The sequence below is a fragment of the Coregonus lavaretus genome (genome assembly GCF_964263955.1).
Source record: "Coregonus lavaretus genome assembly, chromosome: 33".
Lineage (NCBI taxonomy): Eukaryota > Metazoa > Chordata > Actinopteri > Salmoniformes > Salmonidae > Coregonus > Coregonus lavaretus.
In genome coordinates, this window is record NC_140020.1 from 13,693,159 (window position 1) to 13,709,727 (window position 16,569).

Genomic DNA, 16,569 nt, shown 5'->3' on the forward strand with positions numbered 1-16,569 from the left:
ATGGCTTTTTCTTTGCAACTCTGCCTAGAAGGTCAGCATCCCGGTGTCGCCTTTTCACTGTTGACGTTGAGACTGGTGTTTTGCGGGTACTATTTAATGAAGCTGCCAGTTGAGGACCTGTGAGGCGTATGATTCTCAATATAGACACTAATGTATTTGTCCTCTTGCTCAGTTGTGCACCGGGGCCTCCCACTCCTCTTTCTATTCTGGTTAGAGCCAGTTTACGCTGTTCTGTGAAGGGAGTAGTACACAGCGTTGTACGAGATCTTCAGTTTCTTGGCAATTTCTCGCATGGAATAGCCTTCATTTCTCAGAAAAAGAATAGACTGACGAGTTTCAGAAGAAAGTTATTTGTTTCTGGCCATTTTGAGCCTGTAATCGAACCCACAATTGCTGATACTCCAGATATTCAACTAGTGTCAAGAAGGCCAGTTTTATTGCTTCTTTAAATCAGCACAACAGTTTTCAGCTGTGCTAACGTAATTGCAAAAGGGTTTTCTAATGATCAATTAGCCTTTTAAAATGATAAACTTAGCAAACACAACGTGCCATTGGAACACAGGACTGATGGTTGCTGATAATGGGGCTCTGTACGCCTATGTAGATATTCCTATTTTTATATCAGTCTTTTCCAGCTACAATAGCCATTTACAACATTAACAATGTCTACACTGTATTTCTGATCAATTTGATGTAATTTTAAAAATGGACAAGAAAAATTGCTTTTCTTTCAAAAACAAGGACATTTCTAAGTGACCCCAAACTTTTGAACGGTAGTGTATAGGCGTTTCATTCTACAGCATGCACGATTCATATAATTGGTTTGTTATGTTGTCCACCCTTATGTGAGACGGAGCAGTTAACTACAAATCTCCAACATATCCCCCCTTTGGGACTTTATAGGTCCCACATCATTACACACACAAATTATACAGGCACACAGATGTATATAGTGACTAACATATGATTCAATAGGTTTTAAATCTTCTTTCCATAGCCCCTATTCAGTCAGATTATATTATCAAAAAGTAGCTGTTCCCATTTATATTCCTAATACCCCATCCCTACTGTTTTACTAGGTCTAGCCATGTGTGCTCTCCCTTGCGGACACCTCCCTGACAACTTTTTCTGAGTCAAAGCAGAACCTGTTTAGGGGATTAAGAGCCATGTCCGTAGACACTTGTAACCGGACTCCCTCTGCTATATACATATGCTACTTAGGTAATACAATAGGGAGGCCTAACTTCACTTATCCATTGTTATCTGGTTTTCATAACCTATTTAAACTGGTCTTTCTAGCAGACTGGAACCTCTAGGGTCTTCATCATCACTAATGTAATATGGAACAGGATACACAGTGAGGGAAAAAAGTATTTGATCCCCTGCTGATTTTGTACGTTTGCCCACTGACAAAGAAATGATCAGTCTATAATTTTAAATGGTAGGTTTATTTGAACAGTGAGAGACAGAATAACAACAAAAAAATCCAGAAAAACGCATGTCAAATGTTATAAATTGATTTGCATTTTAATGAGGGAAATAAGTATTTGACCCACTCTCAATCAGAAAGATTTCTGGCTCCCAGGTGTCTTTTATACAGGTAATGAGCTGAGATTAGGAGCACACTCTTAAAGGGAGTGCTCCTAATCTCAGCTTGTTATCTGTATAAAAGACACCTGTCCACAGAAGCAATCAATCAATCAGATTCCAAACTCTCCACCATGGACAAGACCAAAGAGCTCTCCAAGGATGTCAGGGACAAGATTGTAGACCTACACAAGGCTGGAATGGGCTACAAGACCATCGCCAAGCAGCTTGGTGAGAAGGTAACAACAGTTGGTGCGATTATTCGCAAATGGAAGAAACAAAATAACTGTCAATCTCCCTCGGCCTGGGGCTCCATGCAAGATCTCACCTTATGGAGTTGCAATGATCATGAGAACGGTGAGGAATCAGCCCAGAACTACACGGGAGGATCTTGTCAATGATCTCAAGGCAGCTGGGACCATCCATAGTCACCAAGAAAACAATTGGTAACACTACGCCATGAAGGACTGAAATCCTGCAGCGCCCGCAAGGTCCCCCTGCTAAAGAAAGCACATATACACGCCCTTTTAAGGTTTGTCAATGAACATCTGAATGATTCAGAGGAGAACTGGGTGAAAGTGTTGTGGTCAGATCAGACCAAAATGGAGCTCTTTGGCATCAACTCAACTCGCCGTGTTTGGAAGAGGAGGAATGCTGCCTATGACCCCAAGAACACCATCCCCACCGTCAAACATGGAGGTGGAAACGTTATGCTTTGGGGGTGTTTTTCTGCTAAGGGGACAGAATAACTTCACCGCATCAAAGGGACGATGGACAGGGCCATGTACCGTCAACTCTTGGGTGAGAACCTCCTTCCCTCAGCCAGGGCATTGAAAATGGGTTGTGGATGGGTATTCCAGCATGACAATGACCCAAAACACACGGCCAAGGCAACAAAGGAGTGGCTCAAGAAGACGCACATTAAGGTCCTGGAGTGGCCTAGCCAGTCTCCAGACCTTAATCCCATAGAAAATCTGTGCAGGGAGCTGAAGGTTCGAGTTGCCAAACGTCAGCCTCGAAATCTTAATGACTTGGAGAAGATCTGCAAAGAGGAGTGGGACAAAATCCCTCCTGAGATGTGTGCAAACCTGTTGGCCAACTACAAGAAACGTCTGACCTCCGTGATTGCCAACAAGGGTTTTGCCACCAAGTACTAAGTCATGTTTTGCAGAGGGGTCAAATACTTATTTCCCTCATTAAAATGCAAAATAACATTTTTGACATGCGTTTTTCTTGATTATTTTGTTGTTCTTCTGTCTCTCACTGTTCAAATAAACCTACCATTAAAATTATAGACTGATAATTTCTTTGTCAGTGGGCAAATGTACAAAATCAGCAGGGGATCAAATACTTTTTCCCCCTCACTGTAAGTCTGGGAGATTGATATCGCCTACTCCTGTTTTTGCATAATGTCCTGGTTTCCCTGGGACTGGGATCACCTCTGTCAAGTTCTTGCCCCATTCGGTTCTGTTCCTTACAGTCATTTTTCTCACAGTCATTTCTTTTATCGTGGCTTCGATCAGGCGTGATTTCACCATAGGCAGTATGCAGCAAAAGACCATTCCCATTACCACCAGTGTTACGCCTATCATTATGATTGCCATATTTGCAAACACTTTCCCAGAGTTAAGTCCAGCCAGTCCCAGGTGTCAGCATCATGCCCAGCATTGTCCTTAACTTCCTGTCTAAGTCCTTTAAGTTTATTCATAGCATCAGCAAAGGATCCTTCTCGTCTTTTTCACTGCTGGTGTGCTAATACTGGTGGGAGGCTCTTCTCTCTGCTCCGGCCTCCAGTGCTCGTTACTGGATCCAGTCAAAGGCAGAGAAGTAAATCGTGGGGAAGTCTGGGGGTTCTGGAGGTCTGGAAGGTCTTGGGGGTTTGGAAGGTCTGTCCCTCGACTAAGGGAATCAACCAGAGCATGTAACTCATCAACAGCATTCCCGCTGCCACCTCCCTCCACCCTTTGATTTTGGCTGTCTTCAGCAGGGAGTGGGGATTCTGTTTGAGTTTCCATCCCCTCTCCTTCTGTTCCTGTTGCCTCTTCTTCCCTATCGGATGTTTCAGCATCCTCCGTTTCCTCATCTCCAAGTCGCCGTTCCCTTTGTGGTACTCTGGTGCAATGGTTTAGGTGGTACCAAGTCGTGCTTCCCTCTATCTGTACAGCTGTTGGTGTGGCCTGGCTGACGGTGTAGGGCCCCTCTTCTCTTGGCTCGTTCCACTTTCTCCGGAAGACCCTGACGTAGATCTTGTCCCCTGGTTCCACTGCTCGTGGTGGGTCCACCTCTGGTTCTGGAACCCTGCTTTTCTCCTGTTGATAGATACAGTTGAAGTCGGAAGTTTACATTCATTTAGGTTGGAGTCATTAAAACTCGTTTTGCAACCACTCCACAAATGTCTTGTTAACAAACTATAGTTTTGGCAAGTCAGTTAGGACATCTACTTTGTGCATGACACAAGTACTCTTTCAAACAATTTTTATTACAGACAGATTATTTCACTTATAATTCACTGTATCACAATTCAAGTGGATCAGAAGTTTACATACACTAAGTTGACTGTGCCTTTAAACAGCTTGGAAAATTCCAGAAAATGTCATGGCTTTAGAAGATTCTGATAGGCTAATTGACATCATTTGAGTCAATTGGAGGTGTACCTGTGGATGTATTTCAAGGCCTACCTTCAACCTCAGTGCCTCTTTGCTTGACATCATGGGAAAATCAAAAGAAATCAGCCAAGACCTCAGAAAAAAAAATTGTAGATCTCCACAAGTCTCGTTCATCCTTGGGAGCAAATTCCAAATGCCTGAACGTACCACGTTCATCTGTACAAACAGTAGTACGCAAGTATAAACACCATGGGACCACGCAGCCATCATACAGCTCAGGAAGGAGACGCCTTCTGTCTCCTAGAGATGAACGTACTTTGGTGCGAAAAGTGCAAATCAATCCCAGAACAACAGCAAAAGGACCTTGTGAAGATGCTGGAGGAAACAGGTACAAAAGTATCTATATTCACAGTAAAACGAGTCCTATATCGACATAACCGGAAAGGCCGCTCAGCAAGGAAGAAGCCACTGCTCCAAAACTGCCATAAAAAGCCAGACTACGGTTTGCAACTGCACATGGGGACAAAGATGGTACTTTTTTGAGAAATATCCTCTGGTCTGATTAAACTAAAATAGAACTGTTTGGCCATAATGACCATCGTTATGTTTGGAGGAAAAAGGGGGGCCTTGCAAGCCGAAGAACACCATCCCAACCGTGAAGAACGGGGGTGGCAGCATCATGCTGTGGGGGTGCTTTGCTGCAGGAGGGACTGGTGCACTTCACAAAATAGATGGCATCATGAGGAAGGAAAATTATGTGGATATATTGAAGCAACATCTCTAGACATCAGTCAGGAAGTTAAAGCTTGGTCGCAAATGGGTCTTCCAAATGAACAATGACCCCAAGCATACTTCCAAAGTTGTGGCAAAATGGCATAAGGACAACAAAGTCAAGGTATTGGAGTGGCCATCACAAAGCCCTGACCTCAATCCTATAGAACATGTGTGGGCAGAACTGAAAAGGCGTGTGCGAGCAAGGAGTCCTACAAACCTGACTCAGTTACACCAGCTGTCTGTAACTTCATGTATAGCACTTAGTTGTCTAATGTACTCTTTTAGCTCCATTTCTAATTGCCCTAGAGGTGGGCCGCCATATGGTCCTCTAAAGGACGGGTACCGGCATAGGTCGACCCGTAAGCATTTCATGTGGTGTTAGGTGCGTTATTCTGTTAGCATGCATGCGATAACTCATTAGTGCCTTAGGTAGGGCATCTACCCAGTTCAATTTCGCGCTGGCACATATTTTACAAATGTTTGCTTTTATAGTCCAATTTACTCTTTCTACCATTCCCTGAGACTGGGGATGATATACACAGCCCAGTCTTTGTTTTATGCGCAGCAGTTGCATCACTAGTTTTACCATTCTCTGAACTGATCTCTGTCGGAATTCCAAATCATGGCATTACTTCTCATCAATTGTTATTACTGTTCCTGACCCATGGTCCTTGGACGGGACTGCTTCCACCCATCTGCTGAATATATTACTACTAACATGTATCTTTTACTATTAACTGGTCTTATCATATCCACAGTCTATTACTAGGTGCTTAAATGGTCCTTCTGGTACTGGGATGTGTCCTATTGTTGTCGTTATTCCTTTCCTGATATTATTTTGTGCACGTTTCACACTCTGCTAGCCTTGTGTCTACAGTTGCTTGCATGTATGTATGGAGACCAAAAACCTTGTTTTTATTTTATTTTTCTTATTACTTCCCCCTTGCGCAATGGTCAAAACCATGCGCATTTGCTATAACTAAGTTCAATAAGGTGGTGGGAGCCACAATTTGTCCATCATGTGATCTCCATCATTTATGTATGTCTTCGTAGCCCCTCTTTTCTCCCACATGGTGTGCTCATATAATCCAGCTCTGTCTTGTATTTTGATTATATCATCTATTTCCGGGGCTGCTTCTATTAGAATGAGTGGGGTTTGGATTGCCACCTTGCATTTGAATGCTATTTTTGCTGCTTCATCTGCCGCATTATTTCCTCTGGTAACATAATCATTCCCTTTCTTGTGTGATTGAAATTTAACAATTGCTATTCGTTTTGGCAACAGTAGCGCGTTCATTAGTTCTTGCATTTGTTCAAAGTGCAAAATTGGGCAACCATCTGTCTTTCTAAATCCCCTTTGATTCCATACTGCTCAAAATAGGTGGCATACCCTGTGTGCATATGCTGAATCTGTATAAATCTTTACTTCTTTATCTTTCCCTTTGTTGCATGCTGCCGTTAGTGCTTTTAGTTCTGCTAGTTGAGCAGAGCATGGTTGGTCACAACATTCACTGTCTATGGTGTAAAATTGGTTATCTACTCCTTTCCTTACTATTGCATAACCAGCATGATTGCATTCATAATCCCTGAAACAGGATCCATCCATAAACAATTCTTCTGTAGCTCCCAAAATCGGAATTGACATTAAATCTGGTCGTAATTTGGTAAATGTCAGGGATTCTGCTATACAATCGTGTGGGTCTCCTTCTGTTTCTATTGGGATTCTTTCTGCCGGGTTAACTGTAGTACACCGTTTTATGGTTATGTCTGGATAGGTTAACAGCGTCAGATGTTCGAATAGCCTGGCATTGGTCAGCACAAAACTTGCCTTGTTCGATTAATTCAGTTATTTTATGATGAGTATAGATTACCACCGGGTATCCCATTGTAATCGTAGATGCTATATCATATGCATATTGTACAGCTGCCAACCCTTGGTAGCATGGTGGGTAACCCTGTGCTACTGAATCTAATTTGGTACTATAAAAAGCTATTGGCTGCCTTCGCCACCCTACATGTCTCTTGTATTAGTACTGTGGTTGCAAATCCCTGACAACGGTTGGCTGCATATAAAAATAAAGGTTCCGTATAGTCTGGAGTCTCTAATGCTGGGACCATTTGCATTTCTTGTTTAATTGTTTCTAATGCATCACCATTCCATTTTATCCTTGCCCTCAACTCTTATTCCCTCTTAAAAAAGGGGCTGTTTTTCTGCATAGGCTTCTACCCAATCCAAACTAAATTCTGTCGTTCCTAGAAACGTCACCATTTGTCCCACTGTCTGCGGTATTGAGGCTTTACTTAACCCTTCCAGTTGTGAGGGCGCTATTGCTTTAGTCTGTTGGGCTATAGTTCTTCCCAGGTATTCCGCCTGTGATTGGCAATACTGAAGTTTTTTTAATGTCCTCCTTCTGCTAGTTTTTTCAGTATCCTGATGACACTGTTCTATCGTGGTTGCACATACCAGTAGGTCGTCCACATACTGTATCAGTGTTCCTTCCAGTGTTAGATCTTCTAGATCAGCTCGCAATACCTGATTAAATAAATGAGGCTAGTGCTTAAATCACTGGAATTCGTGTATACGTATATTGCTGATTTTTGTATGTAAACGCAAATAAATGCCTACTTTCTTCTGCTAGGGGCACACTAAAAAATGCCCCACATAAGTCTATTACTGAAAACAAATATTCCACCAGATGCCAAATGGTTAAGTGTGTGTGGATTTGGTACCTCTGATTGGTAGTCCTGCACGACCTCATTAACCGCTCTCAGGTCGTGGACAAGCCTCCATTTCTGTTTGTCTGCTTTAAGTACTGGTAGTAGTGGTGTATTACAGTCACTCTGGGTCTCAACCAGTACTCCTGCCTCTATCAGTCCCTTTATTGTAGCCTGAATTCCTGATTCCAGTTTCATCTGATATTGGTGTTTCCACTGAGGTTTTTTTATTTGCTTTTACTTTAATGCAAATCGGATTGGCTGATGTTACCCAAGCCCACATCCGTGTCATGCTTTGACGATACTTGTTCTGGGATCATACTTTCCATTTCTCTCTTTAGCTTTTCCTGCTTTGTCTCTTCCTTGACTACCTGCATTTGTTTCTCTTCGGTTACTTCCACTTGTGGTTCCCCCATCATTTCTGCAAAGCAGAGGACTTTTATCAGGTTGTCAGCAGACTGGAAAATCTATGGATTTTCTGTATTTTCCCATTGTACTCTCAGCCTTTTTCATCATTGGTCCTAGGTCTTTTGCCTGATATCCCTCAGTCACTAGAAGTGTTATGTGAGGTTCTGTTCCTATTATCTGAAACCAGTTCTGTATAATATCAGATCCCTGGGCATCCTTAGTATCCCTGATTCGGTCCTCCATGGGTTCACTGGGTCCTGTGGAGCCTGTGTCTGAGACTGCTGCCATGCATCTGAGCTGGTGCCATTTCTTCGCCAATTGTCCTGCTGTGGTAGCCTAGGCAGCAACGGGTTGGTAGGACAATTCCTTCTTCTATGTCCTGATTGATTGCACCCCCAGCAAACACCCCCAGCAAACATCATGTCCTCCATTTTGGCCACCCCCACCACCCTGGGCAACAATGCCTTCAGGTCTCCCGTCGCCAGCAGTTTCCCCATTGTTTGTTCTTCAAAACATTCTAATCAATTTTTCTGCTCCTTCATGCATGTTGGGCAGTCTAGTCACCAAGCCTTCCAGGTCCTGAGATCCCCAGGGCACACTTTTGTCCCTTTTATCAAAATAGGGTATTGAGCCTTGTATCTTTCAGTTTTTTTATTGTCTCTGTCCCTTAATCTTTTTTCTGATTTCTCCAGTGAGCAAGTACTACCTCGCTTAGTTGTCACTATGGATTTGTTCCCTGCTTTTTCTTCCTGCTTTTTTAATTGTTTCTCTAGCCCCCTCTACTCTTGTTCAGAGGCAGCACAATTTTTTAATTCTTCATCATTACATCATCCCACTCACTTTGCCCGTCATAATCTCGTCCATTTTTTCCATAGTTTTCCAGTTCTGCTAACATGCCCCTCAGTTCTCCATAGCAGTCCATATCTAGTTTTTGTTCTCTTTTTTCTATTGGGGTGGAGGCCTGCTGCTTCACATTTCCTTCCATCTTTACATCTCATTTTATTTCCACCAGTCCTGTAACCTGAGGGTATTGTGCCCCTTGAATGTATGGTGGGGGTGCAATTAATTTTTACTTCTCTTTTTCTATTAATATCATTCTAACTTTAGCCATGCTTTCTCTCCACCCCTTGCCTTACTCCCAAAACATTTTCAAAATCTCTTTTTCCTCTCTCTTTCTTTTCTTCCCTTTATCATCTCCTGCTTTATAGTTTATTACTGTATCCATTTCCTCACACTGCCACATCAAACGTCCCTTCTTTTGGCCATTTTGATGCCAGGTTATCTTTCCCCATTTTCCAGAGATTTTTCCAATCTCTTCTTTATTCAATGAGAACCTTTTCTTTATTACTTCTATTGGTGTTCCTGCCATTTCTATTCCTTCTATTCTTGGTCTTCCTACCGCTAGTCTCAATTTTGTCTCAGTGTCCCTATCAGGATGTAAGGTTTAGTAGTATTTTCTTTGTTTTTCTCTTCTGTTTGTTCTTTTAGTATTTTTGCTCGTTTTGGAATAAACCACTGGACTTCTCTTAATACTACTCTAATTTTTCCTGTCTGTCCTTTCCTCTCTCAAAACCATATTCTTCTCCCAATGCCAGCCAAGGTTCAACTTGTCTATTGGTATTACTAGAAAGTATAGCCCTTTTTGATCTGCTAGCTCTTCAAGAGTTTTTCCAATTTTTTGTACTTTCCAGTTCCTTCCTACTATCCCGGCCTACTCCACATATGGCCACTTCTCCTGTGTTTCTTTTAGTATTATTTGTATTCTTTGTTCCCTTATTTCATCTCCCATTAAGGAACCACTCTTGCTCTCCTGTTCTTAGATATTTTCCCAGTGGTCCATTTAGCCTTGGTTTATTCGACCACACACTGTTTTCCCCTATCAGTATCCACATTAGTTTCCTCTTAAATATCCCTCCAGTTATATTGCAGCGATCTATGTTTTCCGTATCTACATTTTTGTATCCATTTTCTCATTCTGTGTACAGTGGGGAGAACAAGTATTTGATACACTGCCGATTTTGCAGGTTTTCCTACTTACAAAGCATGTAGAGGTCTGTAATTTTTATCATAGGTACACTTCAACTGTGAGAGACGGAATCTAAAACAAAAATCCAGAAAACAACATTGTATGATTTTTAAGTAATTAATTTGCATTTTATTACTTGACATAAGTATTTGATACATCAGAAAAGCAGAACTTAATATTTGGTACAGAAACCTTTGTTTGCAATTACAGAGATCATACGTTTCCTGTAGGTCTTGACCAGGTTTGCACACACTGCAGCAGGGATTTTGACCGACTCCTCCATACAGACCTTCTCCAGATCCTTCAGGTTTAGAGGCTGTCGCTGGGCAATACGGATTTCAGCTCCCTCCAAAGATGTTCTATTGGGTTCAGGTCTGGAGACTGGCTAGGCCACTCCAGGACCTTGAGATGCTTCTTACGAAGCCACTCCTTAGTTGCCCTGGCTGTGTGTTTTGGGTCGTTGTCATGCTGGAAGAACCAGCCACGACCCATCTTCAATGCTCTTACTGAGGGAAGGAGGTTGTTGGCCAAGATCTCGCGATACATGGCCCCATCAATCCTCCCCTCAATACGGTGCAGTCGTCCTGTCCCCTTTGCAGAAAAGCATCCCCAAAGAATGATGTTTCCACCTCCATGCTTCACGGTTGGGATGGTGTTCTTGGGGTTGTACTCATCCTTCTTCTTCCTCCAAACACGGCGAGTGGAGTTTAGACCAAAAAGCTCTATTTTTGTCTCATCAGACCACATGACCTTCTCCCATTCCTCCTCTGGATCATCCAGATGGTCATTGGCAAACTTCAGATGGGCCTGGACATGCGCTGGCTTGAGCAGGGGGACCTTGCGTGCGCTGCAGGATTTTAATCCATGACGGCGTAGTGTGTTACTAATGGTTTTCTTTGAGGCTGTGGTCCCAGCTCTCTTCAGGTCATTGACCAGGTCCTGCCATGTAGTTCTGGGCTGATCCCTCACCTTCCTCATGATCATTGATGACCCACGGGGTGAGATCTTGCATGGAGCTCCAGACCGAGGGTGATTGACCGTCATCTTGAACTTCTTCCATTTTCTAATAATTGCGCCAACAGTTGTTGCCTTCTCACCAAGCTGCTTGCCTATTGTCCTGTAGCCCATCCCAGCCTTGTGCAGGTCTACAATTTTATTTACATTTTACATTTTAGTCATTTAGCAGACGCTCTTATCCAGAGCGACTTACAGGAGCAATTAGGGTTAAGTGCCTTGCTCAAGGGCACAGACAGATTTTTCACCTAGTCGGCTCAGGGATTAGAACATCCCTGATGTCCTTACACAGCTCTCTGGTCTTGGCCATTGTGGAGAGGTTGGAGTCTGTTTGATTGAGTGTGTGGACAGGTGTCTTTTATACAGGTAACGAGTTCAAACAGGTGCAGTTAATACAGGTAATGAGTGGAGAACAGGAGGGCTTCTTAAAGAAAAACTAACAGGTCTGTGAGAGCCGGAATTCTTACTGGTTGGTAGGTGATCAAATACTTATGTCATGCAATAAAATGCAAATTAATTACTTAAAAATCATACAATGTGATTTTCTGGATTTTTGTTTTAGATTCCGTCTCTCACAGTGGAAGTGTACCTATGATAAAAATGACAGACCTCTACATGCTTTGTAAGTAGGATAACCTGCAAAATCGGCAGTGTATCAAATACTTGTTCTCCCCACTTGATATGTACACCTCTAATGTTATTACTTTCATGTTTTCTGTCACTGTGTATTCCACTGTTTCACATCCCCTTATCTGATATCTAAATTCGCTTGGTTCTCTGTAGTCGACGTTTTGGCATTTATTTTCTATTTTTCCCGTCCGTTCAGTCCTCTAGTTTTTACACCAGAGCGGTATCCACGGTTCTATTTTTTCCATCCGTTCAGACCCCTAGTAATATATTGAATATCCGAGGGCGGTATCCACAGATTCTATTCTGCCCGTTAAGTCCTCTGGAGTTCTACTTTCTTAGTTCTCCAAAGCGGTATCCGCAGGTACCTGCCTGTTCAGTCCTCTAGTGCTATATTCCCTTAACACACCTAGAGCGGTATCCACAGGATTTCTCTTATGTTAACATTCATGCATGCTTTTTGTCTCTTTTCAACAACAAAAACAAACTGTGCTTTTTCCTACATTTAGCCCGTAATTTGGAGAGACCTCCGATACCTGACCTCCGAATCAGCTGATCCGAACCACACAAACTTCTATACTAAATAGTAAGAACGCTCCTCATAAGGCAAGGGCTATTTTCTCATCTCCTCATTCTGCTGCTGCCTCCAGCATTATTCTCAACACCAATATGCTGGTTAACTTTTCTATTATGCAAATAGCAACATGGTCTAAGAAAAGGCGCTAATTCAACAGCACACTGATGCGTTTCAGAACCGTGGACAGCGACTGCTATCCAACGAGGGAGAAAGCGCATTTGTTATAAAATAATATTTTTATTAGTGTTGCACCATTGTTCTTATGTAATATAACCCTATACAATTTCAGTAGCACGTCCACAGCCTCCACAATGATATATTATTTGCTACTGCTCGACTAAAGAAATCTCTGTCGACCAACAGCCTATCGACCAAACGATTAAATGGGGTCAGCCCTACCGAGGACAGACAATTTTTACATGCTACACGCTTAAGCACTCGGCGGTCCCGTTCTGTGAGCTTGTGTGGCCTACCACTTCCCGGCTAAGCCGTTGTTGTTCCTAGACGTTTCCACTTCACAATAACAGCACTTACAGTTGACCAGGAACTCTAGCAGGTCAAACATTTGACGAATGGACTTGTTGGAAAGTTGCCATCCTATGACGGTGCCACATTGAAAGTCACTGAGCTCTTCAGTAAGGACATCCTACTACCAATGTTTGTCTATGAAGATTGCATGGCTGTGTGCTCGATTTTATACACCTGTCAGCAACGGGTGTGGCGGAAATAGACAAATCCACTAATTTGAAGGGGTGTCCACATACTGCTGTATATATAGTGTACCTGTGCACAGAGGGCTCCAGAGGAGCATAGCACTAGGAGGGATTGAAGAACATCTGTGCCTCTGACTTCACTAATTGTTGTGCATATTCAAAAGGTGCATTTCACTAAACTAATGTTTCCCATCTTTGAAACCTACAGCAAAGACATATAGGCCTAGTACATTAAACAGCTCCATGTCCTTCTGTGAACAGTCAGAGTATAAGAACTTAATCCCAAAACAAATGGAAAAAAAACTGGCAGTAAAATCCCTTACCATGGGGCAAAAGACTCATGTATGGCCACATAACTAAAAATACAACACCATTTGAACTCAACACCCCAGGGGTGCTGTAAATTTGAAAAGAATGCAACTTTCTTTTTCCTAAGACAAATGTGCCTAGATTCCAAGACAAGTATAATTTGATCCAAATTACCTCTGTGCTTTATTGACATGGAAAGCCCTTGCTGCAAAATCGGACTCCTGCAGATAATCTCTTTTTAACTATGTTTGGGAAGGTTCCAAGCCACAGGAACCCAAGCTAAGGGGAACAACCTCTTTTTCATCCTATCTGTTTCAAAGCAGGACAATTGCTAGGAGATGGCAAACTCCCCCTTTCCCCAGTAATGAGCAGAAAATGGCATTTATTGTGCCATTCAAAGGGCTGATAGATTTTCTCAGAAGCTGCACTTCGACATGGTGGCTTACTACTAGAGCAAGTAATTTCTGGTCACGGTTGACTTTTGTTTAGCTACAGCAATGAACCCAGCTTGTTGCAACCAAGTTCAGTTGAGAGAATTGTGTGGAGTTTTGAAGGTAACTGAATCAAAAGCCTTGTGTTGGATTGGAAAGGTCATCTTTGAAAAATGCTCAATATGAAACTGAGAATCAACAGAGTTGGTGTTCCACAGAGTGTGTGATCTTTATTTGTTGAGTGATTCCATAAGAGCCTAAACCATTGTGACAATCCCTGTGGAAAAACAGTGGCCAAGGCAGGATGTCGGGAACACAGTACTCTAAAAGCGGGATGTTCCCATAACCCTTCCGAATGGTTAAGCAATCTCTCTCACAGTGAGCAGCAGAATTAGGAGACTGAGTGACACGTAGAGTGGTCTGTTCCAACAGTAAGCTCACCACAAGACCCAATGTTGGAGTAAATCCCCACCTCACTTTTGTCCAATCACAATCTGAGGTACTTACCTGTAGTGACAGTATGAGGTTGACATTTCAGAGCTCTGGTATTTCTTCCTCCTTTGCAACAATTTAGAATTGGCATATCAGTTTTTGATCTGACAGCTGGCAATGGTGGCAATATGAAGCATTTTAATGGTTAGTGAGTCTACTCTGAGAAAGTAAAGTTGAAAGCCTACAACACAGATAAGTCCAACCACCACTAACATGTGGGGGAGGGGCAGGGTCGGTGAAGAGGCCTGCACATATGAGGACTACACACAATGTCATTCATGCTAAAGTACACAGAAGATGGAACAAGTTTCCAGTACTTCTGAGGTCCTGAACAGAGGAAAGGGGACACATGCCACCTCGTTGTAACTTGAAAGAGATAGCATCAGCTTTTGCCTGAAGTAGCCTAACGAATACCCTATGGTGGCCGCTTATATTTGTCCTATTTCACACATGTACAAGTGTGTATTCATGTGTGAATTGGAAATCTGTTTTTTGCATATCCCAACTCTCCCTGAGACACCCTTGGATAGTGGGGTCACAGCCAGGGTCTACCATCATCAACGGTGACCCTGGAGCAATTAGGGTTAAGTGCCTTGCTCAAGGGCACATCGGCAGATGTTTCCCTTGTCGGCTCCGGGATTCAAACTAGAGCCCAAGATATCTCAAGCAAGGCTGTCATTCCCATAGATTGTGTGTCCGGCGTGGCCCAAAAGCCCCAGACACAAAACCCAGGATTTGTTGTACCATAACTTCCCACTGAAATATTTAACAATTAAGTGTGTCTTAAAGACCTTGTTCAACTCTGTGCCACAGGAACATAGCATTCTTTCTAGTAAAAGTGGCCTAGCCTATCCCTAGACCCATTTACTAATAAAGCACAATAAACTAGAATAGCTGGATGTTCAACAATTCAACCAGGGAACCCACCTACACTCAATAGGCCAACTACCAAACCTACTGCACTCTGACAAGGCACCAGTAGCTTCACACAATAACTCACTGTCCAGTGTACTGCCATGCTACCCACTGTCTGTAATTATGTGATAAGCAACCCCCCTAACAATTAACCATGTCTCATTAGGCCGTCTGACACAACAAGCCACAATGAGGCACTGTGTTCACTTTCATCCTTTCAAACAAGTGAACTTGCAAGTAATTTGCAGGCGGAAGTATTGACAAGTCATGAAGCATAACTTAGCATTGCATCTCATCATAAATGTCATGAGTATACTCTAAATGATGTTTAGGCCCAATGCTTGCTGGCATTACAGAGCACCATTTAACATCCAACACTCTCCTCCTGCAAACACGTAAAGTTTAATGTATGACTCAGAGTACACTTGGTCACCTGATGACACATCAACATGTACTGATGGGCAGCACATCTCAAAGCGGATTACCCGTAGTCTGGATTGTTAGGATTGCCATTGTTTTATCCATTTCATTCAGTGGATCCAAATTAAAACGATTGGTCATGTGGATGGGTAACTATAGGCAACATGTCAGCCTCTAATTAAACCAATATGATTCAGGGAATAACTAAATAACTGCAACATTAGCATCGTTTTCTGACCATGATATAATGTATTCAAATATAAGTTGTTGCAACTGTGTGGGCTACAAGGGAGTTTAAAACTCAATGCCATTTCTTTACTGCAGGAATTGACAAACACATGGATTATGGTTTAGGTTAAAGGGAGGGGCGGGTGGGGGCTACCACTATAGTTATGCTTTGGGTGAAGTTTTAATTACACTTGGCTCTCCTCCAATGCAGCTTGTCCTGCCACAAGTCTACACGTGAAGCGTTCCCTTGAGGTGAAGGCAAGCCATCTGTATGCTATGGATTTGGTTGGAAGTGTCACACAGATACAACACAGAGAGACCAGAGAGGGATGGGAGAGAGAAAATAATACTCAACGTTCCAGATTCATGACCTTACCAAGTTCCAAAACATCATAGCTACTACTTTAATTTTTAGTGACCGTCCATCCTACAGCCACAACAAAAGAAAGATGGAGCCAGGAGGGGGCACAAACTTGTATAGCAATGTTGAAACAAAACACATGGACATTTTAGAAAGCATAGCGTTTGTTATCCGCTAGCTTTCTGCTTTGCTAATGAAATCAAACAAACAAACTGTGGCAGTGGGTCGCTGACCGCACGTGCCGTTTCTGCACTCATGACTCCTTTCGAAAGCTTGTATCAGGATTTGAGTGAGTCACTGTAAAGAAAGCCAAGTAACGGATAGATAAGTTTATTCATTGCGGTATGTCTAACAATGCCAACTTTT